At 39.9% G+C, this 9563-nt stretch overlaps 1 pseudogene; it reads right to left on the bottom strand.

Moving 5' to 3' along the window:
- Window positions 1-2140: 2140 nt before the first annotated feature.
- Window positions 2141-3467, bottom strand: LOC102871666 (annotated as a pseudogene).
- Window positions 3468-9563: the final 6096 nt, after the last annotated feature.

Genomic DNA, 9563 nt, shown 5'->3' with positions numbered 1-9563 from the left:
AATTTAATAACATTTACTAGGATGGTATTCTTCCTCATCCACTCAACCGTTCCCACCCCTTTTCAAGGCATAGCATTTCCTATTTCCAATCCTGCCTGGCTTTGAGAAGAAGAAAAAAATAGCTTGGCAATGGTTCACTAAGAATTGTAATTTAATCCTTTGGAATAACAGGCTTTTCATCTGTGCTCCCTGCAATGATCCGACAGTCTGCCACACAATCAGTTCCTTAGAAAAGAACAATGCAGCTCAAAAGAAAAGAAAATACTGGCAACACGGCAAAAGAATATGAGGCCTTTCATATGACTTGTAAACAGAAATTAACCTTGGGAGTTAATGGCATCAAAATATGAATTATTGCTCTTTTCCAAAGAAAAGTCCAGGCATTTCTGGCAGCAAATGCAAATGAACCCAACTAAGTGTCTGTGCTTTTGATCCTGGCTATGTAAACACAGGCTCATAACTAGGTACTTTGGTGTTTATACTGGTGGAGTCTCTAACGTTATGCTTACAGACCCAGGAACAATGGCACATTCAAGAAAGAGCAAACAGGACCTTCATTCTTACCTCCCCTGGCCCTTGACCTCAGTAGTGTTAGTCCAAGTTGTTTACTGTCCCTGTATTTTATGGAGCAGATTACTATAAAAGATAATACACAGATACAGCTTCATCAGTCTATAATGCTACTCATGTATTTGTTTAAATAAATTGCTCCTGTTATGAAATGCCCTCTTTTTGAGATAATTACAGGCCATCAACAATCTACATAGTAATTTATCACCTTGTTTTCAGTCATTATCACTGTTAGTCAATCATGTGTCCCACAGTCTTAACATCACAGAGAGTTCCCTGGGATTAGTTAGGTGTTTTAAGATTCATTAACATCATCATTATTACTACAAATTTATTTTGTAGCATTATTTAGCACCAACAAACTGCCGAGTAAAGCAGATTGGCACAACTTGACATGGAGGAGAAATGGAACCTAAGAATAAAAAGAGTGTGGAAAATGAGCTCCAGGCAAGGATGGGTGGAGGGAAGATCACTGGGAGGACTTTAGGAAAGGATATAAGGCACCTTGGTGACACAGCGTGTAAACACTTGACTGCTGAGAGGTCAGTGGTTCAAAACAACGAGCTGCTTCAAAGGCAAAAAAAAAATGTGGTGATCAGTTCTTAGAAAGAGTAAAGTTAGGAAGCCTTATGGCTCACTTTGACTGTGGGTCACTACAAGGCAAAATAAAATCAACAGAAGACAAAATATGGGGTTTCTATCTTGTCATTGACTTGAATGTAGTTTCCTTGAAGGTTATATACTTTGTCAAAATTCTTTTCTTTTTCTGAGTGGTTTGAAAACTAGTGAAGAGAGCTGACCAGAAGGCACATTTAAGAGAATTTCTCCTTTTCTTATTGGTTTGCAAACAATAATTCACTTACATTGTTTAATTCATGCACATTGTGTTTTCTACAATCTTCATTTAATGGTTTCATGCAATCATTCATATACACTGTATTTCAGAAAATAATTTTTTTGCAGTTATCAGACTGTAGCAAATATTTTATTATAAACAATTAAATCTTTCCATAATGCTCAAACAGTATCAAACACCATATCTCTAACAGAGAAGAGTAGGCATTCAGTGCTACAACCAAGTGAAGTATTACATTTCAAGCTTATGATCACATCACATAGTGACCAGGCTAAGCTTCTATGTCATTTTCCCACGTTATCCAACTCTGTCACATCTCACTCATCTCAATGGAGACAAAGGTTTCTACTACATATTTTAAATGCAGGAAGTTGAGACAGAGAAAATCCAGTGGAAACACATCTATCTCAATTCAACTCTTAGTTTAAAAAACAAACTTAAATTAGTTGTTTTGAGGGAAGGGATCAAAAGAAGGTATGAGTTTAAGAGTCAAACTATAACAAGGGCTGGTAGCAATATAGATGCAGTTTGTTGTAGCTCTCAAAACTACGTCACATGATATTTTAAAATCAAGTGGCTTTTGTGATATTTTTTTTTTTGGTATTGTAAACATGTGCTGTTCAATATTGCCTAAATTTAACCATTTTATTGCAAAGAAAACAAAATATAAAGCCTTTAAGGTGAACACCATCCAATAAATAACCCCAAACGAAGTCATTTGTTATAAAACTGTGAAGATACCCAAGCAAGACCCCACTTAAGATTCGTCAACATGAACTTGAGAGCTTTAGTCCACTGCTCTTCAGAGTTAAACTGGGTTTTGATGGAATAGGAGCCACCGCTGCCACCTGTGTCTTCAATCTTGCCTTTCTCCACATCCATCCTGTAAGGAAGACAAAAACAGGTCTCGCCTTTCTCAACCTCTTCTTTGAACTGCTGCACACAGTCAAGGACAACCACCATGGCATGATCAAACTTGTTGTCCCAGAAAAAGCGCAATCCCCCAGAACAGTATAATGGCAGCTCCTTAGATTTGTCTGTCAGATTTGTCTGTCAGACTCCAGATATGAATGGTTTCCATAGGGAAATTTTTCAGACCCATCTTATTGGCTAGAGCATGGAGCAGCAACACCGTCTGGCCCCAGGCAGCATTAATCTCATTCCACTCCACAGGAACACTGGGCAGGCGACCCAATCTGAAGTTATTGATCGTGCCAAACTGTCCACTGTGCCAGATGTGGAAGGTTGCATTAAAGACGTTGGTTTTCTTCAGCTTGTCCAGCTGCATCTGGTTTTCTACACTCTTCAGTTCATCATCTAGCTCCAGCTGTTGTCTCTTAAATTCACTGTATTCCCTCAGGTATTGAGCTTCCTCTTGATCCAGTCTCTCTGCCTCAGCCTGGACCTTCTCAAGATTATCTGCCACTATCTTGCGGTTCTTTTCCACATCTTCCAACTCCTGGATGAGTCTTTCCTCCTCCAATGCCAGTTCCTTTAGCTCCATCTGTAGCTGTTCACTGTCATCCTCATTCATTTGCTCTAAGAGCTCCAAACAGCACTTGTAGTTCTGACACTCGTTTTCAGTGACGTTGAGCTGGGTGTCCAGCTGGTCTAATAGAGTATCTGTGCATTCTTCACACAGTGGGTGACCCAGATCAGTCTGGCCTGACATGATGTCAAAAAGATCTCCAGTGACCTTCAGTCTTCGGCTGAGGTTCTCCATGGTGCCGCCATCAGATGCCTCCCCGATCAGAGTGAAGCTGCTGGCACTTTCTGTTGACATCATCCTGGCTGGGGGGATGAATCTGTGAGAGACACCATCCTGGCGAGTTTCAATAAACGGCTCCTCTCCTGAGTTAGCTTCTTCCTCCTGGGTCTCTCCTGGTTTCACCTGGGCTGTGGCAAGTAATGGAGCTGTGAGCTCCTGGATGGTGACATGGTCCAGGATCTTGAAACTTGTGTCCAGTTTCAGAGGCTGGCTGCAGCGCTGGCACACGAAGCTTACCTGCATCGTACTGCTGGACATCTTAGACCCCTCCATCCCTCGAGGCCTCAGAGCCCGCCACCTCGGTACAGTCTACCGCGGAGGCACCGTAACTCCATGTCTTCCCAGGAATAATGCCTCCAGGATCGCCATCGCCCAGACTTTAGCTACTTCCCGGTACGCTAGCGGAGATAAAATAATTTTTAAAACCTGCCCTTGTCTGAGGCACAATTTTTTTCCTGCCAAGATTATGGATATTAGAACTCTCTCCAATCTAAGTCTAAAATATGAGTTCCTTACTTACAGTCTCCTACTCTACCAGCATCCAGAGAAATGATACCTGTATAGTTAATGGAAGACAGGTAAGGAAATATTAGCAAACAGAACACTCTAGTAATATAAGACCCAATCCAGTGTCTTTGCACACTGTGCTTCTTACATTTGTTTCAATTATTTAAAAAATTTAGCAAAGCCATAATTCACATCATTAAAAGTTTATATATACTGAGCAACTTGATATATCTTGAGTGAATAATGAAAGTCATAGTGAGAAAATCACACATTTTTTTAATCAAAGATGTGATATGATTTTTTACATTTCAAATAGCTATAGGACAAATAATTCGTTATTGGATCTGATTTGAACCTAGGATAAATATCTGATGTAATAAAACATTGACACTTTTTATTACAATAATACTGAATTATAATTAAAGCGAAAGAAATTTGACCTTATATAACAAGGACAGATTTCCTACAGCATTTGAAGAAAGTTCACAGTCCTTTTAGCTCCTTACTTTAATGTTTCCCAGTGAGTATCTGCGTTCATAAATGTAAAAAAATAAAAATAAAAATTTTCTTTCTACTGGAGTTTCAGTTTCATGTTCTTGGTATAAGTACAATCTGCAGAAAATTAATACAGGGGAGAAATGCTTGAGAAGCTATACACACAAAAAATAATTGAGTGTGCGGGAAGATTTTAAACATAAATATTTAGAGGAAATGTGTTGAGTTTTTACAGAAAGCAAGGTGAGCCAAAACATTCCATTACTTATTTATGGTTTTGGAAAAATTTGCTCTTTAAATCTACACCAACTAGAAAACTCATCACTAACCCTTCCCACAATGGCTCGTGCCATTGATGAGGCTGCCACTGGCAAGGGGCTTTATCAGAAGATTACACACAAATGTTTGTCTATGGAATCTTTGTGAAGACATTCATTTCTGCAGACCTTGGCCCTGGGTAGGGTAATTTACATGGCCAATTTATGAGAACTCTCGTGGAATGACTGCACACCTGCATTTGGTGAAACTGAAAGAAAAGCTCTCTTCTTCAGTAATGTGCAGGATGCAAACTGGGGGATCAAAGAAGTACAACAGCTGGCATGCAAAGAATAATTTCTAGACTTGGAGGAAACATTGGTCCACAGACATTCAGACCCTCCATCAAGCTGGCAAACGTGGGGAATCTTAGCTTGAGTATGAAAAAGAGGCTTTTGGAGCAAGAGACAAACGTTATGGCCTAGGTCCAAAACCCATTGGCATTAATAACTGGGAATCCAACAAAGTGGGAAGAATCATTAACAAATTCATTAATTAGGGTTCTGTTTACATTCTTACCATCAGCTGAAAACATATGTTTAATCTGTGCTCTTAATTTTTATTAGTCTCTACTGCTAGAAAAATTTATGGCTTGAATTTCATAAAATCTTGTGAATGGAACCAGTCTTACATTTCCAATAGAGTGGATACTTCTTTAGTCACCATGTCTACTAAATGACAGGCCTCCTTGAAGACCAAACCTCACTTGGGAAAAGCAGTGATAGTTCGCCACATGGACCTTACACAGTGTTTTCTATGGAAAAAAGTTTGGTACATTCTCAAGTTCAATTTGCTCATTTGTTAAGTGGAATTTTAAAAAACCTTCCATGCCCACCTCACACATATAATGAAGATTATAATAAGTGAAAAAAAATCAAACCCACTACCTTTAAGACAACTCAATTCCAACTCTCTGTTGGCTTTCCATGGCTGTCGAATCTTAACAGAAGCAGATGCCACTCTGTTCTCCTTCAGAGCAACTTGTAGATTCAAAGTTAATTTTCTGGTTAGCAGCCTAATAAATATATCACCCATAATGCCACTAACACTCCTAAAGGGTTAGTATTCATAAATTTGCTGATATTGTTGCTAGGTGTCGTTGAGTCGGCTGCACCTCAGAGTGACCCTGTATATGACACAACATCATACACCTTCACAGTCACACATATGCTGAGCTCATTGTTGCAATGACTGTGCCATTCTATCTCACTAAATCTTGTTCCTTTTCACTGGTCTTTTACTTTACCAAGCAAGATGTCCTTCTCCAGGAAGGTCCCTCCTGATAATAGGTACAAAGCACATGAGGCTCTACTTCCTAGAGCATTTTGACTGTTTTTCTTCTAAAGCTATCATTATTTCACCCTTGATTTCTTTTTACTAGCACTCCTATACCTCTCTTATTTAGGCAAGAGAGTTGACTTCCTTTTTGGGGAATCATCCATTTGCCTTTACTCAGGTCTGATTTTCTCTGTGTGTGCAAAACTCACTGAAATCAGTCAAGACTGCACCAGGAAAGAAAGTCCTAGTGTTGATTAAAATGGGCTATTTTGTTATTTATGTATTAAATCTAACCACCAAAACAGGACAAAACAAAACAAAATGTTCTATTCAATGTAATCCTAGGATCCTGAGCTGCCTGGTTCCCTGACCATTTTAGGCAAGAAGATCACTGACTATCCCAGGGATTGCCAAAAGAACAAACAAGTCTGTGGTGGAGGAAGTACAAGCAGAGTGTTCCTTAGAGGAAAGGATGGTGAAAATGTGCCTCATATATTTTGGGCATGTTGTCAGGAGAGGCCATTTGTTGGCAAAAGATATCATTCTGGGAAGGTGGCAGGGACAGAGAAAGAGAGGGAGACCCTCAACAAGAGGGAGACACTCTAACTCCAACAATGGGCTTGAGCATGTGAGAGATTTGAGGATGGCACAGGATAGGATAGGGCAAGGTGCAGATCTGTTGTTCATAGGGTTGCTATGGAATGCAGTAGACTCGAAGGCATTCATGAAACCAAAACATCCCAGAACACTGCTCTTGTATGTAAACTATACGAGTTCACATTCATAATACAATATGAAGCATCAATCAAGACATGATTGTATTTTCTACAAGAACAACAGCTTTTGTCAAAGTTCTACTCATGCAGCATCTAATTGCTCCAAAGTGTTTCCAAGGTGGAGAGCTTTTGGGTGCAGATTGCTAAGACTGCCTTCCAAGGTGGATCTGGGTGGGTTTAAACTGCCAGGCCTTCTGCCAGTAGTCAAGAGCTTAACTTTTTGTGCCACCAGTATTTACTGAAGCACCTGCAAGGACTGCAGGAAATCTTTAATATGGATTGAAGCTCCACATTAAGAAATTAAAGATTCTCACCACTGGGCCAATTGGCAGCATCATGACGGATGAGATTGTTGACAGCTTCAGTTTGCTTGGCTCTACAATCAACACTCTTGGTACCAGAAGCCAGAAAATTAAAAGGTGAAATGCATTGCGAAGGGCTGCTGTCAGGGACATCTCCAGAGTATTGAAGAGCAACAATGTCAGTCTGGAGACTAAGGTGTACCTGACCCAGTCCATGGTCTTTGCAATTACTTGCTATGCATTAGAAAGCTGGACAATGACTAGTGATAACAGAAGGAGAATTGATGCCTTTGAGCTGTGATGCTAGAGGAAATTGAATATACCATGGACTGCTAAGAGAACAAACAGGTTCGTTCTGGAGAGGGTGAACCAGGCTGTTCCTTGGAGGCAAAGATTCTGAAGCTCCATCTGACACACTTTGGGCATGTTACAGGGCAGGACCAGTCCTTGGAGAGGGACATCATGCTTGGGAAGGTGGAGGAGCAGTGCAGGAGAGGAAGACCCTTGATGAGATGGATTGACTCAGTGACTGGGGTAATGGTGGTAGGTGTGTCAGAGACAGTGAGATTGGCTCAGGTTAGAGCAGGGTTGAGAGCTGTTATACAGAGGGTCTCTATGAGTCGCAAGTGACTGACTCAACACCACAAAACAACAGTGTTTACTTTTCTCTTCCTAAAGAAATTCACAATTGAATATATGGCTACAAGAATTGCTAGATAAGCCCTTGGCCAAAACGGTCAATTTTGAAGCATAAAGGTGGATAAGCCCAGGAATGAAACTTTTTTGCCTCAATTTTTTTATGTTTATTCTATCAGCTAGATTCCACCTTTCCTTTCTTTTCCTCCTTTTCCTTTTTCTTTTCCTCCTTTTCTTCTTTCTTTGCTTGCTGTACCCTTTGCCTTTTCCTCTGAAAGAGTAAATAAGGGGCAATATGGTTTGCAATTGCTAGGTGACTTTTGATAACATAATTTATAAAAATGCCCATGCACAATGAATGCTATGTTTCTCCACCTATATGGAGGTGGCCTCTAGATTTGAAATACTAGAAGTTCCTGATTCTAAATTTGAAGCTCTGCTAGTTCTTGACCCTTATTTTCTTCAGGGCTTTTCTTAGATTGTAAAACTTAGAGGTAGGCCCGCATCCCACTTCTGCCCTTTCCTCTCATTTGTTGATTAAGTGTCCTGAAACACTGACTTGTTAAACTGCATCTGCAACATGGTCCAATTTACTCAGAGAATGAGTCAGATAAATACACAGAAAATTTAGCACCTACTCACAGCATCTGCCATGACAAGACCGCCTCCCTCCATCCTTTATTTACTTGAGCTTTCATTTCTCTTTCTGCACTGACAACCATGTAACAACAGCAGAAGTCCACAAATGAAATACATTTTTTGTAAAATTCAGATTAAGCCAATGTTAATTAAATGACCTATTTACTCTATAGGAATTAAAATACGACATGTTTTATTGTGAACAATTACATTTAGGATGACAAATATTTACTGAGATGATCATCAGGCTAGTTAGTTGGTATCACCAACACCCCAGGCTAATTATTAGCCAGATATTTAAACTGGCTACTATCTAATCAAGCTCGGTCATTAATTGGCCAATAGCCTAAAATAAACTTCAGTTTCCTTTCCTATTAAGTGTGAATTGGGCCACTTGCCCAGCTCCTGAAAGGCACTTGTAATTGGCCTGAGTCTTAGAGGGGCAAATGACCACCTGGGGACATCTGTAAGAGTTTGAGGGATACATTTATTCTTTAGGAGTATTAAGGGAACCATTTAATCCTGTAACAATAATTTACTAATGTTGCCATAGGAGGGCCAAAGAGTTAATGAACTTTCCACATATCTCCCCCTCTCCTGTAAATGCAATTTAAGACAGTTTCTTTGACAAGCCCCTTTTCTGACACAGGTGGACATTCTATTCTGAAGTATCTGTGTCTTCACCAGAGTCTAAACCTCAGCACTGCATCACTTTGCAATCATCAATTGATTGCAATGTTGTAACGTCCCAGTGCCTATATTTTTGTTTTCTGCTCTTTTGAACAATGTGGAAAGTTGGTATTGGAGTTACTTGGCTGAAGCTTGTTTTTACCCTCTTAACACAAATAATGGTTGTAAGGCAGGAATACCTACAGTCCTTTTCTCCATCCATCTTGACTCAAAAGAGAAGAAACTTGGAAGAACCTAATTTTTGTTTTCAATACCTTCCACCTGCTACCATTACACACTCATTGTCCTCTTGAATTCCCTTTTTGCAGCTCTCCATCACACTTTTAATTATTTGTTCATCGTCTTCCTTCCACAAAAAGAGAGTCTCCTATTTACAGGGAGTGCAGTAACTAGCTGTGCAAATGGCTAATTACGTGGATTTTTGATCTAAAGGGTGGGAGTGCCTTAGAAGAAAAGTGTGGCAAACTTGCTTCTGACAAATCTGCCATTGAAAACTCTTTGGAGCACAGTTCTACTCTGAAATGCACAGGGTTACCATGAGTTAAAGTCAACTCAATGGCAACTAGAAACGTAATGTACTGAGAATTTCCTGTATGGCAGGCAGCTTTACATACATTATCTCACTTTGAGCACCACCAGAACTATGTTGTTGTTCTTAGGTATCTGTCGTTGAGTCAGCTGTGACTCATAATTGCCCTCTGCACTACAGAATGAAACTGTCCAATCTTGCA

The sequence above is a fragment of the Elephantulus edwardii genome, unplaced genomic scaffold, assembly GCF_000299155.1.
Source record: "Elephantulus edwardii isolate Elephantulus edwardi_28Jun2011 unplaced genomic scaffold, EleEdw1.0 scaffold00007, whole genome shotgun sequence".
Lineage (NCBI taxonomy): Eukaryota > Metazoa > Chordata > Mammalia > Macroscelidea > Macroscelididae > Elephantulus > Elephantulus edwardii.
The sequence above is the reverse complement of the archived record's forward strand: the minus strand, read 5'-3'. Positions and strand labels throughout refer to the sequence as shown.